Below are 23,927 nucleotides of genomic sequence, written 5' to 3'. Positions count from 1 at the left end.
TCATATTCCTTCTCTGTGTTCCCCGTACCAAACTGGGGGCGGCTCAGTATGAATTTAGGGCTGTTGTTTTCATCCTGTTTGTACCAGAAGAGATAATAACCTGTTCCACTGGTCTCAAATTTGCAGTCCAGTGTAATTGTGTCTCCTTCAGCAGCAATGACATCTCCTGTTGGCTGGATCACTCTGTCTGCTCCTTTACACTCTGAGGAAGAAGAGAACATTCAGAGGAAGAGATGAATCAATAAAGATGATTGATTAAAGGAGAACAATCAGTAGGTTTAAAGAGTTACCTAGCCAGAGAGTCAGAATCAGGATGTTTCTCAGCCAGTGTTTCATGTCTGCAGTGAGAGGGGAGGAGAGAGAGGAAGAACATTGATACTCTGATGGATCTGGGCCTTCACATCATTGGTCCTTCATCTGTATCATCTGTTGAGGAACTCTCTACATTTACATCTCATTTGCATTTCATGTGTTCAACTCAAATGTTCTTCATGATGACTGTAGCGGACCAAACACAGGAATATACAAAGACACTACATTATTTTATACACATTTTGACGGTTTAATCAAAAGGCTCTTTGTGCCTGTGTTTTGTTAATTTACCAGATTATATATCCTCTTTTTTATTATCAAGTTAACTTTTGAAAACTTTTTTGGCTCGATGCATCTCAACTCTGCAACCTGTCACTGAACACAACAAGACCAGTGAACACATGCTGTGTGTCTCCTCTGTGGACTCAGATAGACCTTGTCTGAGCCTGGACTCATCATCCTGAAGAAGTGAGACCAGCTGCTTCACTGAACCGACTGTACAGAGGTCATCATCTGACTGTGTCCTGGCGGCAGAGTATCACAGAGTCTGCTCACCATGCTCGACGCTTTCCAGGAAGTGTGTGTCATCATCAGCCCGTCCATCACCACATTAATCAATCAATGGAGGTGGTGCCCCCTCTAACCACTGCTTAATAATATCTCATATATGTGTGAGAATCTTACACAAAAGATTTTTGATAAAACATCACTTTAAAGATATTTTTCTGTGAAAACAAATATTCAACATCAAACCAGGGATTTCTGACGAAATATTGACACTGAGAGAAATCTGGACAACCAACAAAACAGATGAACCTATAATGCTTTAGAGATCTCATACATTATTTTCAGAATCTTTGAGATGTGAATTTTACATCATTAATATTGTCAGTGCTGCCATGTTAACCCTGGTGAAATGAGATTTAATGGTGTCTGTTTAGATTCTAAAGCTTTACATCTCAATTCTGTCTGAGAGTGAAGTGATCCCAGATTGTAAAATCACATCCCTGTGAATTTATTTCTCCAGTTTAGTTATACAATCTGCTGCTGGGTCACATTACATGGAAGCTATTGAGAAAAACACAGTAAAAAACAGTGTGTCTCATTTGTCTAGTTTACTAATACAACCTGCTGCTGGTTTGGAGTCACATGACATGGAAGGTAGTGAAAAAACTACAGTTATTTTGTATCAGTATATTTATGTTAATTAATTTAATGATGGTCCCTAAATCAGTCTCAGTGGTTCAGCGCGAGGCTCTGGGAGGTGAGCTAACATTCCTCCTGCTGCTAACACTGGGAGAACCTCAGTAAAGTCACGTCTGAGACCCGAGTGAATATCTGTCGAATATCCAACCTACATAGAGTAGTGTTTAGCCTCAGAGTGTGGACAGCAGGTCTGAGGGGCTTCAGATGGCTCTGTCAAGTTTACATAGCTAGGTGCTAGCAACTTTTAATGCAAACTAGCAACTGGGGTCTAATCAATGTAACGTTAATCCAACAAGTGCAATAATTTGCTCACGACATGGGGTAAACAGTAAAATCAGAGACGGTTCATAAAGGATCTAAAGAATATTTATTTGGTACTTGTTTTTATTATAGCCTAAGTTAGGCTGCCCAACTATACAAATGTTGTTGTCTGAATCATGTCTGGCTTCGATGAGTCGCCTGTTGCGGCCTTTGAATAAGTTGAAGAGGATTTCAGTCACTCAACTTAAAGGGTGACTAGTAGAAATTATACAAATAACAGTAATAGAAATAATAATCGATTTCAAGATAACTTAGGGTGTAGGGCTTTCACTGTGTGCAACTTAAATTTGCCATTCGCCTGTGATATTAAACCTACAAAAATCATGTCTTTTGTTTGTTTTTTTTGAGGTGGTGGCGCTGAAAATCCAGCAGCAGCAGCGTACCGCCACCGAATGCATATAGGAGGAGCAATGCATCATGATCCCAGACTGTATCATCACATCCTGCTGCAGTTTAACAGTGTGTGACTCCCTCTAGTGGATGTTGTGGAGTATTGTGTTGTCTTTGCTCCAAAGGTTTTTGTACAGAGTTTTGGTGTTTCCTGTCACTGTGGGCTTCACAGCACAGTAGTACACAGCAGAGTCTGTCACTGCAGCAGAGGAGATCTGCAGATGCATTTTGGTTTTATCCTCACTTACATTAAAGGACAGTCTAGAGACTGAATCAGATGATAATTGTCCTGTTCCAGAGTGAGAGATGAGGAACTCTGGTGGTTTTCCTGGATATTGTCGATACCAGAAGACATAATCAGCACCACCTTGTTTGGAGTATGTGTAGGACAGAGTAACAGTGCTGTCTTCTAAACTGGACTCTTCATTCTTGACTGGACTGAGTTCTTCACAGCTGACACCTAAAGGAGAGGAACTATGTTTTAAAAGAAATGAACTGCCTGCAGAAAACATTAGAATTTAACTTGACAGAATAAAAGCATAATGTAACATACCTGTTATAATAGTGAGAAACATCAGAGACAGCCCATAATAGTCCAGTGACAGCATGTTGAATAAAGGTAATGTTTCTGGTTTGTGTATTGAACTCTGCTGAATATGGAAGTTCCTCTCTCTTCTATAGTTCAGTAACAGCTCAGCTCCTCCCTGAATCTCTCTGTCTCCTCTTAGATCTGTATTTTCACCTCTTCTTCTTCCTCCTGGTTAACAGACTGAAGGCAGCAGTTTGTAACAGCTTTGAGCTGATGGTTTTATTTCTTGGTGATTTCTTTCTAATAGGAGTTACAGACCTGTAGCTGTGAGGATTGTAAGGGTGGATCATGTTATCAGGGTCTATAAACAAAAACAATCGACTGATTTATAGTCCTGAAGTAGAGACAACATTATTCATTACTACTATTCAGCCCAGTTTCACAGCAACACGTGTGATAGACCCACAGATCCTCTACAGGACAGTGTGTGAGTGTGACAGTTTGTCTCACTGGGTGCAAAATGTAAAAAAGCATCAACGGGCAGCAGAGGCGGAGCTAGAGGCGAGGCCGGGGTAGCACTGGACCCCCCTGAAATCTGATTGGACCCCCCAGGTGCCCCCCCAGATGATTGACATGTCACGGCACCGCACGTCTTGTTGAAAGGAGCCAGTTGCGTTTTGAAATCAGTGATGCTTATTGACTGCTAAGTCCCTCCTGTACAGAAGTTGGCGCTATGTACCACAAAGAGTTGAAATCCACATTTATTAGGAGAAGAAGAAGAATCGCCACAGAAGAAGAGTTAGTTTGAACTAGAGGACCGCTTATCGTTGCTGGATTGCCTTGAGCCAGGAGAACAGGACAGGAGACCAACACAACAAGACGGAAAAGAAGAAGAGAAAGAAGGATAAATAGCTTTCATGGACAGTGAAATCCTCATTCTTAAGTCAGTTTTACAGTGGTGTCCTAATGAGTAAGTGTTTAAAATCACTTTTGTGTTCAGATAGGAGATCGCTTTGCCAGAAGCCACGGGTATAAAGCTAACGTTAACATTAAGTTACATCTCATGGTGTCAACAGATGACCAGTGTCAGCTTCCAACAGCCGCTCCACATTAACCAGAGGTGGGAGTAAGTCACATACATCAAGTCATAACAAGTCACAAGTCTTAACTTTCAGGTCTCAAGCAAGCCCAAAGTTACTATTGATGAAAATCAAGCAAGTCAAGTCGAGTCATTGCTAAGGTTAAACAAGTCACATGAAGTTCGTATGAATGTATTCTTCATATCTGTAGACACAGTAAACAGAAGTAGGTCTACTTACCTGAAACTTACTAGTTAGCTGCAGTTATCATCTCATAATCTTCTGGATCTCTTAACTGTGTTTCCATGAACATTTTATTTGTATTCCAGATATTTCAAGGTGCTAAGAGGAGGGTCCAATTTAGCCGTGTCTGATATAATTCCCTAGAACTCAGCATGGAGCAAGGAAGAGAGCATTCAATTCTTGGATTCAATACTCACCCCTTAAAGACTCCTCCTACTGCTTTGCATGTAGACATTTTCCCCTGCCTAATGCACCAGACTCTGCCTTTGCATCAGAGTCAGGCTTCTCCAATTGGAAAAAGGCGTTTGTCAAAGGAGGCTGGGTTTAAACTCCACTCATAATCAGAGATGCATGTCAATGCAATGTATGCATGGAATCAGTGTAAAAAAGCTACTGAGATGAACACAAGTATGTTAAACTCTTTGAACGTGAACTGACGAAAAAAAGTGGAAGAAGATCAACATTATGTGAAAACAATAGCAAATGTGCTTCTTTTGACTGCAACCCAAATTATAGTACAGAGGGGCCATCGAGAGTCCTCAGACTCAGAATAAGGGGAACTTTTTGGCCATTCTAGATGAGATAGCAAAGCATGACCAATTTATTGAAAAAAGGCTGGATGCCATGTATGTTACAAATACTTTAATGTATAGACTGGATCTTATATATTCCACCCACAGTGAAGTTAGTTTTAGGTTGGATGTTGGACAGACATTGTCTCTGGATCCAGCGGCGTCAGTTTGTCCCGGTGTTGGCAGTCAGAGGACGTTAGCTGACCTCTGAAACACAGAGGTTTCACTCAGGGTCCGTCAATAAATTACTGTCTGACTGAAACAAAGATCATGTTATTTTCAGTACCGTCCTGCTGGCTTGACCTTATTAGTGAAGATTATGGATACAAATGTTCATGTCATGTTTTCTATTGAAATTGATTATTTATAATATTCATATTGTCTTTAGAAAACTCAGCATGTTTTATCATTTGTTTCCAGGTCACATGACAAAAAAATTTGATTTGTCATAGTAATAATATAATTTGGATTTGATTTTGCATCAGTGAGTCACATGACATGAACTCTACTGAAAGCAATGAAAATGTATAATTAATGTTATTTAATGTGATATATGACAAGCAGTATAACTCAATGACAGCAGGTGTGTCCTCATCATCCAGAGAGGTAAAACAATTCATCGTTGGTTTGGAGTCACTGTGTTAACAGCTGTAACCACAGTGACTGTGATAAAACAGGAATTAGCAGAATCCATCTGATATGAAGCTGTGGTTTGAATACCACTTCCCTCCTCTTTGAAGAGTAGTCAGATATCTGTGTTCAGGTTTTTGTACAGCCTCTTCTACACTTTGTATCACTGTGTTTCTAGAGCACAGTAGTAGAGAGCTGTGTCTGCCAGGGTTAGCTCTCTGATGGTCAGTGTAGTTGATGTTGGTGTTGTTTTAGACTGATATCGGTTATCAGGAATATATTCATCTGTTCTCCCTTTGGCTCCTTTCAAGAGTATAAACTGAGGAGCCTGAAGGTCAGAATGATGTCTGTACCAGTAAAGGTAAACGTAATCTGCTGTTGTCTGATATTGACATTTGAGTGTGACAGATTGTCCTTCTGTTCCACTGTCTTCATATTTTTCAGGAGAGATGCTGTCTCCAGCTATTAGTCCTGGAAAAAGTGTAGAAAATGAAGCCATTAGACTAACATTGTTCATGAGGCTGAGAGGAGAAGACAGTGGAAAATATCAAGTGTACAGTGTTACTCTGTGCTCCTTCACAGTCACATACAAACAATATCATTCAATGAACATCCATTTTGTCAATCTGATGAAAACATGAGGAGCATTGACTCTGTCAGAGCGAAGACATGAGAAAAGTGATGAAATCCAGGTTGTGTATATGTGGTTAATGCAGCAGGTTCAACAACACTTAAATTCCTGTAGTGTTCCAAAACTCACCTGTAAAGTGACAGAAGAGTAAAAAGAAGTAAAGCAACATGTCTTTGGATTTATTAAAGCCAGACAGACAGCAGATGAGCAGTGTTCTTCCACTGCAGCACAATGAGGAAGGAATGATGTCATTGGTTGAGTTGAGGCTAAATGGGCGGGGCCAATCAGCTCTTCACATTATTTATTCACTTCAACTCAACCAATCCATTTCTGTCTGTTGTCACAGCAGCTCTGTGTGGAATCTTTATTGGTTGATGTTTTGTTGTATTTGTCATCAGTCCAGTGACACTGGCTCAGACTGTAATGGGTTCATGGTGTGTGAGTCCCTCTAGTGGATGTTGTGGAGTATTGTGTTGTCTTTGCTCCAAAGGTTTTTGTACAGAGTTTTGGTGTTTCCTGTCACTGTGGGCCTCACAGCACAGTAGTACACAGCAGAGTCTGTCACTGCAGCAGAGGAGATCTGCAGAATCACACCACGTTTTTCTTCAGACAGTTTAGTCGAGAGCTTTGTGTCTGATTTTAGAGACTCTGCTGGTCTTGTAACATTCAGCCCTGAGATGTGGAGCAGAAACTCTGGTGGTTGTCCTGGATATTGTCGATACCAGAAGAAATGATCATTGCCATCAGCTTGTTTGGAGTATGTGTAGGACAGAGTAACAGTGCTGTCTTCTAAACTGGACTCTTCATTCTTGACTGGACTGAGTTCTTCACAGCTGACACCTAAAGGAAGAAATGACTCTGTAACTTCCTGATGTAAATATTTCATCACTGAAGCTCTTGTAAAGTGAATTATGTCACCTACCTGTTATTGTGAGCAGAAACAAAGTGACAGACAGACTGAAGTTCACTGACAGCATCTTAAAGATCAAGACAGTCTGTTTTTGTATGAAACTCCACTGTGAGAGTTTGTCTTTTCTGAACTTGAGTCTCAGTTTCTCTCCTCCCTTATTCCCTCCCTCCTTCCTCTCACAGCTCTGACAGATAGTGTGTTTGTCACTGCTGTGCTGCTGTTATTCACTAACTTCCATCATTTCCATCTGGTAAGAAGCAGCTGATGAGGTAACACTGATTTACACCTGACAGCACATGTGAAGTTCCTGACTCGCCTCAGTCTTTAATCTGACAATGTGCTCCCCTTCACTTCCACATGACAACCATATTAATGACTGATTGGAAACTTGTCTCAAACAATACTGTTCACATTATTGTGTCCCATGTGAGGACCAGTCAAAACATGAGAGTCCTGTACAAACATAAATCACCTACAAAGTTGATTTTCAGCTCCAACCAGAAAGGTTGTTTCCATCTGTCAGACTGTCTCTTCTGAAGTCTCACGGTTGATCATTATTGTTCATCAATCAGTCTGATTTTGTTGGTCAGTTATTTAATGTCACATGTATGTGTTAGAAATACTTTAATTTATAGACTGGATCTTATATATTCCACCCACAGTGAAGTTAGTTTTAGGTTGGATGTTGGACAGACATTGTCTCTGGATCCAGCGGCCTCAGTTTGTCCCGGTGTTGGCAGTCAGAGGACGTTAGCTGACCTCTGAAACACAGAGGTTTCACTCAGGGTCCGTCAATAAATTACTGTCTGACTGAAACAAAGATCATGATATTTTCAGTACCGTCCTGCTGGCTTGACCTTATTAGTGAAGATTATGGAGACAAACGTATGGATTAATGTCATGTTTGTATCATATATTTTTAATTTGTAACATTAATATTGTCTCAGCATGTTTTATCAGTTGCTTCCAGGTCACATGACAAAAATGTTGATCTGTCATTGTAATAATATAATTTGTTTTGATTTTGCATCAGTGGGTCACATGACATGAACTCTACTGAAATGAATCCAAATTTATAATTTGTATTATTTAATGTGATATATGACTAGCAGTATATGTCAATGACAGCAGGTGTGTCCTCATCATCCAGAGAAGTAAAACAGTTCATCGTTGTTTTGGAGTCACTGTGTTAACAGCTGTAACCACAGTGACTGTGATAAAACAGGAATTAGCAGAATCCATCTGATATGAAGCTGTGGTTTGAATACCACTTCCCTCCTCTTTGAAGAGTAGTCAGATATCTGTGTTCAGGTTTTTGTACAGCCTCTTCTACACTTTGTATCACTGTGTTTCTAGAGCACAGTAGTAGAGAGCTGTGTCTGCCAGGGTTAGCTCTCTGATGGTCAGTGAAGTTGATGTATCTGATGTTTGAGACTGATATCGAGTATCAGGAATATACTCCTGACCACTCCATGATCCCTCTCCTTTCCAGAGTATAAACTGAGGAGCCTGAAGGTCAGAATGATGTTTGTACCAGTAAAGTCTAACATATGTGTCACTTGTCTCATATTGACATTTGAGTGTGACAGATTGTCCTTCTCGTCCACTGACTTCATCTTTTTCAAGAGAGATGCTGTCTCCAGCTATTAGTCCTGGAAAAAGTGTAGAAAATGAAGCCATTAGACTAACATTGTTCATGAGGCTGAGAGGAGAAGACAGTGGAAAATATCAAGTGTACAGTGTTACTCTGTGCTCCTTCACAGTCACATACAAACAATATCATTCAATGAACATCCATTTTGTCAATCTGATGAAAACATGAGGAGCATTGACTCTGTCAGAGCAAAGACATGAGAAAAGTGATGAAATCCAGGTTGTGTATATGTGGTTAATGCAGCAGGTTCAACAACACTTAAATTCCTGTTGTGTTCCAAAACTCACCTGTAAAGTGACAGAAGAGTAAAAAGAAGTAAAGCAGCATGTCTTTGGATTTATTAAAGCCAGACAGACAGCAGATGAGCAGTGTTCTTCCACTGCAGCACAATGAGGAAGGAATGATGTCATTGGTTGAGTTGAGGCTAAATGGGCGGGGCCAATCAGCTCTTCACATTATTTTTTCACTTCAACTCAACCAATCCATTTCTGTCTGTTGTCACAGCAGCTCTGTGTGGAATCTTTATTGGTTGATGTTTTGTTGTATTTGTCATCAGTCCAGTGACACTGGCTCAGACTGTAATGGATTCATGGTGTGTGACTCCCTCTAGTGGATGTTGTGGAGTATTGTGTTGTCTTTGCTCCAAAGGTTTTTGTACAGAGTTTTGGTGTTTCCTGTCACTGTGGGCCTCACAGCACAGTAGTACACAGCAGAGTCTGTCACTGCAGCAGAGGAGATCTGCAGATGCATTTTGTTTTTTTCACTCACTTTGACAGACAGTCTAGAGTCTTGATTTTTTAATATTTCTCCTGTTCCAGAGTGAAAGATGAGGAACTCTGGTGGTTTTCCTGGATATTGTCGATACCAGAAGAAATAATCACTACCAGTAGCTTGTTTGGAGTATGTGTAGGACAGAGTAACAGTGCTGTCTTCTAAACTGGACTCTTCATTCTTGGCTGGACTGAGTTCTTCACAGCTGACACCTAAAGGAAGAGAAATATCTTTCATATTTTGGAGGAAAAAAACTCAAAAGAAATGAACTGCCTTCAGAAAACATCAGAATTTATCTTGACAGAATAAAAGCATAATGTAACATACCTGTTATAATAGTGAGAAACATCAGAGACAGCCCATAATAGTCCAGTGACAGCATGTTGAATAAAGGTAATGTTTCTGGTTTGTGTATTGAACTCTGCTGAATATGGAAGTTCCTCTCTCTTCTATAGTTCAGTAACAGCTCAGCTCCTCCCTGAATCTCTCCGTCTCCTCTTAGATCTGTACTTTCACCTCTTCTTCTTCCTCCTGGTTAACAGACTGAAGGCAACAGTTTCTAATAACTTTTAGCTGGTGTATTTTCTGGGCTCTCTTCATCAAAGGTGTCAGCATGCAGTTCGATGATAAAAGAATTCTGCGGAGGCAAGGCTGGGTGGAATGGTAGAGAAATCTGTATTGAAATAGATCTCAAGCCTGCATCTGAACCAGCAGCGGCTGCTCCCTGGTCTTCTCAGATCCTGGCAAAGTTCTGCCAAATGCTTTTGCCCTCTGCTCTATCAGAAATCCTCTTGGACCTTCTATCTTAGGAGCTGTCCACACCAGCCCGGTTAATTTTGCAGCCATGAAGTTATGTTCCCGGTTTCACTGTTCTGTCCACATGCAACCGTGCTTTTGAAACACTGAAACCGGGGTCATTTGAAACCGGAGTCCAGGGTGAGGTTTTCAGCCGATTCGGGTTTTCCACGGTTGCGTGTGGATACGACAACCTTGAATATTTCCATTGCTTACATCAGAGCTGTGCGCGTGCCTCTTTAAATATTGCACACACAGCAATGTAAACACAGAGTAATGACAGTTAGAAGGTGGTTAGAGGTTAACTAGCTTTGCTTGATACCTCGGCTAATATGGACGTGGCAAAGTTGTTGTTTATTGGCTTGCTGTCAGCTGTGTTCGGATGTCATGTCCAGCTACTCAACCTGATGCAACAACAGCGGCGCCTGGATGAGCAACGAAGGAGACTGCTCCTCTTGCTAGCACCCAAACGATGCACCCTTGCGAGTCGCCATTGTTGTTTGTGTTTTGGTATTTGCCACGCTTCCCCTTTCCGGTTTTAAACTATTTTGGTTGTTTAAAACAGCCTTCCGGTTTTACCTTAAATCCCCACCTATTTCTGTGGCATATGTATTACACGTATTTTGCATCACTTGATGGCGGATTTTACGGTTGCGTGTGTACGGAGTTAATCTCGGTGTGGACACGCAATTTTATTCAAAAAACCTTGGTTGCAAAATAATCTGGTCTGGTGTGGACAGGACCTTAGGAAATCTATAAGTAACCACCCACCATTTTCCCCCTTGCAGGACTTTTTAGAGTCCCTTCTCCAGTGCACACCTACTTCATCTAATTGGTCACTTTGGTGAATTAAGGATCCATATATCAATAGACTAAAAGATGAGTGGACCTGTCACCCTCCTCATCTCCCATAACTCATCTAACTTGGCTGTGGTCAACCTTAGGTCTTCTCCCCAAAATGACCCCAATGGTCTCTCTGTCCTTCTACGGGAACATAAACGTTAGGAATCTTTTACCATTTGACGTCAGGGTCAAACTCAGTTTTAGTACTTTATAGTGGCCTTGCCAACTGCTAACCTTTAACACAACCACAGCTGAAAAACAACTCCGGGGCCCCTGGACCTGCAGGCTACACAACGTCTACATTCCTTCACTCACATAAGGAAAAACAATTAGTCATCGTTAAGTCTAACTAAAAGATCAGAATGTGTTGCCGTCCAGATACGTCACTGATTGTTTTGTGTGTTGGTGATTTCTTTCTAATACGAGACACAGACCTGTAGCTGTGAGGATTTTAAGGGTGGATCATGTTTTCAGGGTCTGTAAACAAAAACAATCGACTGATTTAATAGTCCTGAAGTAGAGACGACATTATTCAGCCCAGTTTCACAGCAACACGTGTGACAGACCCACAGATCTTCTACAGGACAGTGTGTGAGTCTGAAAGTTTGCCTGGTGCAAATATAAAAATGCAACAAGGGGCAGTAATGGTGAAATCACCATGAGTACGAGTGACCAGTAAAGAACCAGAGCGAACACGTGAGGAGAAGATCAGGGTTGGTTGGGTGGTTCATTCAGAGGACTTTCAGACTTTCAGACAAGGTTTAACCAGGGTTCCAGTCCTGTTTGAAGCCAGTAGTCTGGTTGCTGAGTTATGATGAAACCAGGTTTTCCTCCTTTGTCTAAGCAAGTCTTTTTGGTGCCTTAATTTTGGTAGACATGACATGTTTGTCAGTGGTAACTCGACCAGGGAATGAGACTGTGTTGTATTCAGTGGTAGGCAGTGTTGGGGAAGTTACTTTTAAAAAGTAGTGTTTGCTCGTTACTCATTACTTCTTAAAAAAGTAATCCCTTACTTTGCTTAGTTACCCTCAATGGGAAGTGAATTTTTACGTTACTCATTACTTTTACGCAGAACCCCTTCTCATTTCCTAAATATGTATAGGCCTACTTAAAGTTCTACTATGGAGGACAACACGGGTATTTATTTTGCGTTCTTTATTATGAAAAATGAAACAAACAGAACACTTGACTAGAAAACAACGTTACAGTTGGTTGTGGTTGCTCCACCGTGCTTGCCATGATCACTGACTGCTCTCTGCATGCTATTGCTAGCACCAGCCTCAGTGTCATGTTCTATGATATTTGTGGGTTATTATGGTGCTTGGTGCTCCTGCTCAGCCATCCAGCCCTCCGCACCTCTACAGCCAGCAACTCTCTCCATGCTCACCGGCTTACCGTCACACCACGCTACCAGCCACCATGCGCTCTTAACTCCCACACTATCTGTTTCCTCAAGTAATCAATAAATCACTCCCTCAACTACTCCAAGCTTCAGTGTCTGCTTTTGGATTCTAACTCTACCACCCAGCATGATACTCAGTGTGGAATGAGAGCCTGCGACTATTGTGCAAGCGCGCAGCTGAAGCAATGTCGCTGTCAAATCTGTCCCTGGGAAAAGTAACGTTGTGCCCAACTAAAAAAGGAACTACATTTCATTACCGTATTTTCAATAGTAACGCATTACACTACTTTTTACTCCCAAAAAGTAGTTCCATTACTGTAATGCGTTACTTTGTAACCGTTTCCTTTTTACCTTGTAATGCGTTACACCCAACACTGGTGGTAGGTGAGGTCCAACATGAGAGTGACACTGTGGACTGGTATGTTTGTTAGACAGCTTGGTGTGATACCAGGGTGTATTCTTCAATCACTGTACAACTTCAGTCAGATTATAATTCAGGGTTCCCGCGGAGTCTTAAAAAGTCTTAAATTTGACAATCTCAATTTTAGGCCTTAAAAGTCTTAAATATGTTCATATTTTGCATATAGGTCTTAAATTACATTTAGTAGGGTCTTAAATATGTACGATCATTAACCGCTTCCGTCATCGCCTTTTTTTTTTTTTTAGAGGAAATGTGTTGGTGAGATTCACAGTCATCTCCATGTGTTCTTCTGTCTGAAGTATCCAGGAACGTAAGTAGTATTTCGCCCACAGCGCGGTCGGAATTTATCGCCGCACACTTCGCCAGTTCCGGAACAACTTCGACAGCGGAATCTGCCGGAGGCACACTCGGTGTGAAAGCGCTGAAAAAACACCAGTTAGCTTCTAAAAGTCTCCAGCGAAGTCACGTAATAACACACTTCTGTATGCCTTTGTCACCAGTTCCCGGTCCAATTTCATCCAGTTCTGCTCGACCCGAACTCTGCACTGCCTCTGCCACCTAACAGTCAAGCGACATTCAAACCATCTTTGGCCCAACTCCGACGTTGAAAGCGGAGGTGCTTTCGATTTTGAACACTGTGTGTGTGTCAGTGTGTGTGTGTGTGTGTGCGCACACACCAGGGTTATTATAGTTAACTCAAATTAAATTCCTTGATAAAAACTATACTTAAACTACTTAGATCACTTGTTAAACTAATTGAAACTAAACTAAAATGAAAAAACAAACTGAAAAACTGAATTAAAATAAAAACTAATGAAAATGTTAAAACTATAATAACCCTGACACACACTCATTCACTCCATTCTTCATTGTTTGAGCTGCTCTGTGAATGGCAATAAATGTGGCTATTTGTTTAAAGCAATTCTGGGACCACATTTTTCCTTACTTTTTTGTACTTCGTGTAGGTCTTAAATTTAGTTCAAACTGGTCTTAAAAAGTCTTAAATTTGACTTGTTCAAACCTGCAGGAACCCTGTAATTAAATCACAGCCTAGTGTCAGATGTTATACCCAGATGATGAGTGGTATACTGAACATCAACAATCAGCTGATAAAGATTTCATTTCAGCTGGTTGACAGAACAAGAGGAGGACCTCAAAGTTTCTCAGTTCTTTGTTCAGCTGATTGCATGAAGGTCTGAAATAGTAGAACCTTACATAAAATAAACCAGCTGTAATCAAACAGTTCTGTCATGAAGTTCCTCTGCAGTCAGTAGGAGCAGGCTTATGAATCAAAGTATCTTCATTTGTGAAGTTCTTCATCACAACTGTGTCTCATGAGTGAAAACACTACAGACTGTATCATCACATCCTGTTGAAGTTTAACAGTGTGTGACTCCCTCTAGTGGATATTGTGGAGTATTGTGTTGTCTTTGCTCCAAAGGTTTTTGTACAGAGTTTTGGTGTTTCCTGTCACTGTGGGCTGCAGAGCACAGTAGTACACAGCAGAGTCAGACAGCTGAAGCTTCTGGATCTTCAGAGGAACTGATTTTGAGGTAGAATTCACTTTGGATGAAAATCTCTCCTCATATTTCTTCTCTGTGTTCCCCGTACCAAACTGGGGGCAGCTCAGTATGAATTTAGGGCTGTTGTTTCCATCCTGTTTGTACCAGAAGAGATAATAACCTGTTCTACTCGTCTCAAATGTGCAGTCCAGTGTAACTGTGTCTCCTTCAGCAGCAATGACATCTCCTGTTGGCTGGATCACTCTGTCTGCTCCTTTACACTCTGAGGAAGAAGAGAACATGCAGAGGAAGAGATGAATCAATAAAGATGATTGATTAAAGGAGAACAATCAGTAGGTTTAAAGAGTTACCTAGCCAGAGAGTCAGAATCAGGATGTTTCTCAGCCAGTGTTTCATGTCTGCAGTGAGAGGGGAGGAGAGAGAGGAAGAACATTGATACTCTGATGGATCTGGGCCTTCACATCATTGGTCCTTCATCGTTATCATCTGTTGAGGAACTCTCTACATTTACATCTCATTTACATTTCAACTGTTCAGCTCAAATGTTCTTCATGATGATAGTAGCAGACAGAACACAGGAATATACAAAGAAACTAAATTCTTTCATCGACATTTTGATGGTTTAATCAAAAGTCTCTTTGTGCCTGTGTTGTGTTAATTTACAGGATTCCACTCTGCTGTCTGATGAGTTCTGGTCATAACTTTTAACACATGCCGTCTTATAGTCTCTTGTCACTTTTCGGCTCATCCTCATTGTCATGAGTCTTGGCTTTTGCTCACTTTTAAGGCTCTCGTGGTGAAGCCCTCCGTCTTCTACATGCTAACAACAACTGCAAATATTCCTAAAAGCAAAGGCTTGCTTGATGAATCATGATTCATTTTGTAATCCTTCTTATTTTTATCAAGTAAACATTGACTTTTGAAGACTTCTTTGCCCCATGCATTCCAACTCTGCAGCCTGTCTGAACACAACAAGACCAGAGAACACATGCTGTGTGTCTCCTCTGTGGACTCAGATAGACCTTGTCAGAGCCTGGACTCATCATCCTGAAGAAGTGAGACCAGCTGCTTCACAAGTTCACCTCATCATCAGCCCATCCATCACCACATAAAGTAATCAATGGGGGTGATTCCCCTTCTAACAACTGATTAATAATGTCTCACATATGGTGAGAATTTTCCACGGATGATATATTTTAGTTTTCCTCCTAAACTCAGGTGAAACATCACATTTCATATTTTCTGTGATTCCAAATGTGTTCTTTTAACAAACATCCAACCAGGATTTGGTGTTATAATATTGACATCTAAAATGTTCACTCTTGGGTGATTTTTGCTTCTACTGATCTGAGAAACGTATTCCCCTTTTTGTGTTTTTGAATCGATTGTGATATTGTTCATTCATCGTTTGATTAATTCTGATGTTTTTTCACACACATCAAACCAGGATTTAAACCAGTTTAACAATGTGTGACTCCCTCTAGTGGATGTTGTGGAGTATTGTGTTGTCTTTGCTCCAAAGGTTTTTGTACAGAGTTTTGGTGTTTCCTGTCACTGTGGGCTGCAGAGCACAGTAGTACACAGCAGAGTCTGTCACTGCAGCAGAGATGATGGTCAGATCCACACGTTTGTCTGCTTTGTTGATGTCAGCTGAGAACTCAGAGTCAGTTTGATGAATGATTCCTCCCTCTGTGATGTAGAGCAGGAACTCTGGTCTGGATCTCTGGTATTGTCTGTACCACTGGATATTGCTGATAGCACCCTCATATTTACAGGTCAGGTTGATGTTTCTTCCCTCTTCAACACGTTCTTCACTTCTTTCTGGCTTTATGCTGTTCATGGAACCCAGTGCTGCAAAATGAGTGTTATTCATGTTAGTCGTCTGTAACATTGTGACATCAAGAGACTCAGCAGACCTTCTTTAATAAACCAAATGTTCTTTTCTATCGTGGATATTGTTACCGTCCACAGATACAGCTGTAGTTATTAAAGGAGACCAAATATGTGGTTCAGACAGCAGGTTAATGAGACTTTGATCTCTGTTCCAACACTTACCTATAAAGTGAGAGAAAAGTATAAAGAGGTAGAGCGACATGTCTTTAGAGTTGTTCAAGTCAAACAGACAGCAGATGTCAGCTCTTCTCCTCAACATCAAGCTGATTGTGCTTTTAGTTCCTCAAACACTTCTGCTCCAGAGACAGAAATCATCTCATTGGTTCAGTTGAAGGTCAGTGGGTGGAGCCAAAGAAAAACCTTTTTAAAGAATATCTGCCTCCTAAACTTCAGTTGAGCCAGTGAGTTGATTTGTGAATCCAGCTGTTCAGAGAAATGTTGACTGAATGTCCAGTTTCAGTCCTTCACAGCTCTGTGAGACCGAGGCAGGTGACAGGAGAAGGAAGCTTTGATCACCTCAACATTTAGTATTTACTCTGGAAACATGGAGGCTGTTTCATAGATCCTTTAAACACAGTGAAGAAATACTAATATTAATATGTTATTTCAGCAATGATCAGAAGCCGTCTTGTCTTAATGTCTTATAACTGTTAAAGTGTTGGATGACTTGTGGTCGATGACTTTGAGTCCTTTCAGTCAGCGCTGTGACAGATTTCAGTCTGGTGTTCTCAGACAGATGATGTTCATTCAGTCTCTGGTCCAGAGTTCTTGTTGTTTCAGGATACAGTGTTCCCTGCAGTTGAATCTGATATTTAAAATACTTTGGATGACCCTGAGACAAAATATTTGGTGTAAAGCTCTGGACATACTGAAGGTGGAAAATGAACGTCCATGCTTTGCTTCTTGTTTCACAGCAGTGTGTCAGAGTGGGTGGGCAGATAAAGCTGTATTGTGCATCGCTGTCGGTAACATGACAAAAGGTGGAATTGATCTAAAACTACTTTATTAGCAGTCCTAAAGCAGGAGAGGAACTGAAAAAAGTTCAAAGATCTCTCTCTTTCCTTTATTGGTTAGTCGTTATTTGGTGGTCATGTCATTTGTTTGCTAAATAATTGCATGTCATTCATTGATATATGTTTTACATAATATTTCAATTCCAGGCTGAATGCCATTAATTTCTCAGATTCTATGTGAGAACGTTGACATCTTGATTTTAATGGACATTTTAACATTTATCAGTAAGATGATGCTGGAGGACGATTCTCAGCTTTTAGCTCAGTTCTCAGAGGATTTGTTGTCTGACAGTGTCTCACGTAAAGACCTCGTCGATGCAGTAACTGTCCAGCAGAATTTGATTTCCGTTCGTTTTAATTAGATGATAGAAAAACGTGAAGAATCGCTTGTAGTCATTTCTGACTGATCATTAACCAGTCACAGCTCTGAGATATTCTATTTGTTGTTAACACACAGTTAGCATCTATGTTGACTGCATTCTGACTCCTTTACAGGTTTTACGCTTGAATAGATTTGTTACACCCAAATGCACGACTCGACTCTGGTTAACAGTGCGACAAAGAGTCTTTAATGTTCAAAAAAGGTGCAAGAATAGGTGCGAGGTGGAGGGGTAGTGCAAAGTCCCAGGGTCCTGACATGGTAGGCGAAGTCACCGGTGAGTGCGTGGATGAAGGTGTCGTGACGTGAGGTCTCTTGTAGGACAATGGCGGTGCAGAGTGAGAGCACAGGGGAGCTGGTAGCAGGCAGGCAGGGAGGAAGCAAAGCTCGAGACTGCACAGCAAGCACAGTAATCTAAAGTGAGGTAGCAAAAACACAAGAGGATTAGCTTCACAAGCTAAGCACAGAGCACAAGGCAAAAAAACAAAGGAGCCAGGATTCAAACAACCACGTTTACTGACGAAACAATCTGGCGATGAGCAGGAGACAAACCAGTGGCTTTATGGGAGACTTGATTTGTAGAGTGAATTCACATGGCGCTGCCTGTGGAGAAGAAGCCACGCCCACATGCACACACACACAGCACAGACAAGATTTGGTTTCAAAATATTTTCTTTCTATTTTAGGTTTTCTTTTTAAATCTGATGGGCCCAGTAAGAGTGGAAATGATGGCAAGAGTGTTGCCATGGTTACATCGCCAAAATTCCGGTGAATGTTCACTGTGAGTAGTTTGATATTTAAATCATTTCATCATCATTAAAAACACTCCAGACTCCATCATCACATCCTGCTGCAGTTTAACAGTGATTGACTCCCTCTAGTGGATGTTGTGGAGTATTGTGTTGTCTTTGCTCCAAAGGTTTTTGTACAGAGTTTTGGTGTTTCCTGTCACTGTGGGCTGCAGAGCACAGTAGTACACAGCAGAGTCAGACAACTGAAGCTTCTGGATCTCCAGAGGAACTGATCTTAAGGTGGGATTCAGTGTGGAAGAAAATCTCTCCTTATATCCGTCCTCTGTGTTCCCCGTACCAATCTTAAAGCGGCTCAGCATGAATTTGGGGCTGTTGTCTCCATCCTGTTTGTACCAGAAGAGATAATAATCTGTTGAACTGGTGTTATATTGACAGTCAAGTGTTACTGCCTCTCCTTCAGCAGCAGTCACATCTCCTTCTGGCTGCAGCACGTTGTCTTGTTGTGCTCTGCATTCTGTAAAACAGCAACAAACAGTATCAGTGTGCTGTTAAAGAATCATGTCAGTGTTGGATCCATATCACAGAAACAGAGCTGTGTTCATACCGAGACACATAACAGCCAGCAGCACTGAGATGAACAGAGGCTGCATCATATGTGCAGTGTTGAGTAAGTGTGAGCTACAGCAAGTGTAAAGAAGGCTGTGATCTCTGTGTTCAGTCTTCATCAACACTCAGTTGGTGGATTAGAAGGAGGAGCCTGATCACAGTGACAGGGCTCATTCACAGCCCTGTGTTACTCCCTACTGACAACTTTACACTCTACACATGTTACTGCCACTCTGCTGTCAGAGGACAACTTGTCTTCTGTGTCCTCATCAGAGGACATATGTTCTGTTCAACAACTGCAGACTGCAGATTCACTTTGTTCCCTGACAAATAAAAGATAACTGTTGTGAAGTTGCTACGGCCCTTTAATATTTATCATCAGACAGATTACAAGCAGACTGAGGATGAATATTTGAACAACATGTGACTTTTTATGTTCTTTTCAGAAGGTTTTTCATTCAACATAAATTGACAGTTTCATATATTTTGGTGATCTGCAGCCATGAGGGGTCAAATGCAAATATGCTGAATATTTACTGTTGATTTTGATGCAAATGTTGATTAACAAATAAGTCAGAGTTTTATTAGTAGCAGCTGATTGTGTCCTGATGAACCACAGGCTACAAAGAGGATTTATTGAGTGAGTCAGTGTCATTGTCTTTGTTTTCATGGTGTGTTGAGTTTGAAGCTTCATCCAGTTGGTTTGTCATTGATGTGGATTTGCTGCTCATGTGAATCCTCCCACAGTGTTTCATTAGCAGCTGTAACCACAGTGACTGTGATAAAACAGGAATTAGCAGAATCCATCTGATATGAAGCTGTGGTTTGAATACCACTTCCCTCCTCTTTGAAGAGTAGTCAGATATCTGTGTTCAGGTTTTTGTACAGCCTCTTCTACACTTTGTATCACTGTGTTTCTAGAGCACAGTAGTAGAGAGCTGTGTCTGCCAGGGTTAGCTCTCTGATGGTCAGTGTAGTTGATGTTGGTGTTGTTTGAGACTGATATCGAGTATCAGGAATATATTCAGCTCTGTACCCCTTTGCTCCTTTCTTGAGTATAAACTGAGGAGCCTGAAGGTCAGAATGATGTCTGTACCAGTAAAGTGCAGGATTTGATGCACTCGTCTCATATTGACATATGAGTGTGACAGATTGTCCTTCTCTTCTACTGACTTCATCTTCTGCAGGAGAGATGCTGTCTGCAGCTATTAGTCCTGGAAAAAGTGTAGAAAATGAAGCCATTAGACTAACATTGTTCATGAGGCTGAGAGGAGAAGACAGTGGAAAATATCAAGTGTACAGTGTTACTCTGTGCTCCTTCACAGTCACATACAAACAATATCATTCAATGAACATCCATTTTGTCAATCTGATGAAAACATGAGGAGCATTGACTCTGTCAGAGCGAAGACATGAGAAAAGTGATGAAATCCAGGTTGTGTTTATGTGGTTAATGCAGCAGGTTCAACAACACTTAAATTCCTGTTGTGTTCCAAAACTCACCTGTAAAGTGACAGAAGAGTAAAAAGAAGTAAAGCAACATGTCTTTGGATTTATTAAAGCCAGACAGACAGCAGATGAGCAGTGTTCTTCCACTGCAGCACAATGAGGAAGGAATGATGTCATTGGTTGAGTTGAGGCTAAATGGGCGGGGCCAATCAGCTCTTCACATTATCTATGCACATCAACTCAGCCAATCCATTTCTGTCTGTTGTCACAGCAGCTCTGTGTGGAATCTTTATTGGTTGATGTTTTGTTGTATTTGTCATCAGTCCAGTGACACTGGCTCAGACTGTAATGGGTTCATGGTGTGTGACTCCCTCTAGTGGATGTTGTGGAGTATTGTGTTGTCTTTGCTCCAAAGGCTTTTGTACAGAGTTTTGGTGTTTCCTGTCACTGTGGGCTTCACAGCACAGTAGTACACAGCAGAGTCAGACAGCTGAAGCTTCTGGATCTTCAGAGGAACTGAGTTTGAGGTAGAATTCACTGTGGATGAAAATCTCTCCTCATATTTCTTCTCTGTGTTCCCCGTACCAAACTGAGAGCAGCTCAGTATGAATTTAGGGCTGTTGTTTCCATCCTGTTTGTACCAGAATAATGTTGGACCTGTTCCACTGGTCTCAAATGAGCAGTCCAGTGTAACTGTGTCTTCTTCAGCAGCAATGACATCTTCTGTTGGCTGGATCACTCTGTCTGCTCCTTTACACTCTGAGGAAGAAGAGAACATGCAGAGGAAGAGATGAATCAATAAAGATGATTGATTAAAGGAGAACAATCAGTAGGTTTAAAGAGTTACCTAGCCAGAGAGTCAGAATCAGGATGTTTCTCAGCCAGTGTTTCATGTCTGCAGTGAGAGGGGAGGAGAGAGAGGAAGAACATTGATACTCTGATGGATCTGGGCCTTCACATCATTGGTCCTTCATCTGTATCATCTGTTGAGGAACTCTCTACATTTACATCTCATTTACATTTCATGTGTTCAGCTCAAATGTTCTTCATGCTGATTGTAGCGGACAGAACACAGGAATATACGAAGAAACTAAATTCTTTCATCGACATTTTGATGGTTTAATCAAAAGTCTCTTTGTGCCTGTGTTGTTAATTTACAGGATTCCACTCTGCTGTCTGATGAATTCTGGTCATAACTTTTAACACAGTGATATAATGAATTGTCAGCACCACATGAGTGTATTTGATGTTAACCAGTATGATTTACTTATGACTTGATACAGCCCTAGAATGTAACACTTTAGAACACACGCCGTCTTACGGTAACTTTTCTCTTTTCAGCTCGTCCTCTTGTCCTGACTCTTGGCTGTTGCTCATCACACTTTTTGGGCTCTCTGTGTTGAACCCCTCCACTTGGACATACTGCTAACCAGCATTTAGGGATGTGGGCTTATGTTTTTTTTTCACTTTTTACTGAGAACAAGGCAAAGCTCCAGAATGAACTCTGAACTGAGAAAAATGACTGCAAAGATTCCTAAAAGCCAGAAGCAAATGCTTGCTTGATGAATCATCATTCATTTAGTAACCCTCCTTATTTTTGTATCTATTTAACTTTGACTTTTGAAGACTTTTTGGCTCCATGCATCTCAACTCTGCAGCCTGTCACTGAATAGAATAGAATAGAATAGAATAGAACAGGATAGAATTACTTTATTGATCCCAGCCTGAGAAATTATTTTGTTACAGCAGCAGTGGGGGCCACAAGAATACAATAAAGAAAAAGAAAAACACTCTGTGCATAACATAAATAGAAAGCAAGATATATGCAATGTATATACACAGTGCAAACTATACTATAAACAATAATTATCTATACAACTGTACAAGAAATAAACAATTTCTATGAATGTGCAATGACAGAACCACAGGTAATATAAATAGATCAATAGCCTTAATAGAACCTAGAATGTGCAGATGTAAGCGTGTTATAAACTGAGTAAAAACAGCAGAGAGATCAGAGATCTCTCTGTCAGGCAGAGGTGAGAGAGTTATTGTATAAGGTGATGGCTTGTGGCAGGAAAGATTCTTGCTGCACACGTTGAAGGATCTCAGCTTCCTCAGGAAGTAAAGTCTGCTCATCCCCTTCTTGTAAACAGCTTCAGTGTTAGATCTCCAGTTCAGTCTGTGGTTGATGGTAACACCAAGGTACTTATAATCCTCCACCGCCTCCACATCCCTTCCCAGTTCCGGTTGGAAAGCCGTCCTCTTCTTCTTCCTGAAATCTATCACCATCTCTCTGGTCTTGCTGATGTTCAGCTGCAGGTGATTCTGTCCAGTCCACTCCACAAAGTTGTCCACCAGTGCCCAGTACTCCTCCCCCTGTCCCTCACTTATACACCCAACAACAGCCAAGTTGTTGGAAAACTTCTGCAGGTGACATGACCCGGTGTTGTACTGAAAGTCAGTGGTGTATAAGGTGAACAGGAAAGGAGACAGTACAGTCCACTGTGCAGTCTCAGCCTCAGGTGGGCCAAGACCAGTCTCTCCAGCACCTTCATCACGTAAGATGTGAGGGCCACTGGTCGATAGTCATTGAGGGCTGATGGTGTCCAACACAACAAGACCAGAGAACACATGCTGTGTGTCTCCTCTGTGGACTCAGATAGACATTGTTGGAGCCTGGACTCATCATCCTGAAGAAGTGAGACCAGCTGCTTCACTGAACCTACAAGTTCACCTCAATCATCAGCCCGTCCATCACCACGGGACTTAATCAATGGGGGTGATTCCCCTTCTAACGACTGATTAATAATGTCTCATATGTGGTGAGAATGCTTCACAGATTATATATTTTAGTTTTCCTCCTAAACTCTGGTAAAACATCACATTTCATATTTTCTGTGGTTACAAATATGTTTTTTTTAACAAACATCCAACCAGGATTTGGTGTTATGATATTGACATCTAAAATGTTCAATCTTGGATGATTTTTGCTTCTACTGATCTGAGAAACGTATTCCCCTTTTTGTGTTTTTGAATCGATTGTGATATTGTTCATTCATTGTTTTGATTCATTCTGATTTTGTTTCAAACACATCAAACCAGGATTTAAACCAGTTTAACAGTGTGTGACTCCCTCTAGTGGATGTTGTGGAGTATTGTGTTGTCTTTGCTCCAAAGGTTTTTGTACAGAGTTTTGGTGTTTCCTGTCACTGTGGGCCTCACAGCACAGTAGTACACAGCAGAGTCTGTCACTGCAGAAGAGGAGATCTGCAGAATCACACCACGTTTTTCTTCAGACAGTTTAGTCGAGAACTTTGTGTCTGATTTCAGAGACTCTGCAGGTCTTGTATCATTCAGCCCTGAGATGTAGAACAGAAACTCTGGTGGTTTTCCTGGATATTGTCGATACCAGAAGAAATAATCATAGCTATCAGCTTGTTTGGAGTATGTGTAGGACAGAGTAACAGTGCTGTCTTCTAAACTGGACTCTTCATTCATGTCTGGACTGAGTTCTTCACAGCTGACACCTAAAGGGAGAAATAACTCTGTAACTTCCTGATGTAAATATTTCATCACTGAAGCTCTTGTAAAGTGAATTAT

The sequence above is a fragment of the Sparus aurata genome, chromosome 21 (genome assembly GCF_900880675.1).
Source record: "Sparus aurata chromosome 21, fSpaAur1.1, whole genome shotgun sequence".
Classification (NCBI taxonomy): domain Eukaryota; kingdom Metazoa; phylum Chordata; class Actinopteri; order Spariformes; family Sparidae; genus Sparus; species Sparus aurata.
The sequence above is the reverse complement of the archived record's forward strand: the minus strand, read 5'-3'. Positions refer to the sequence as shown.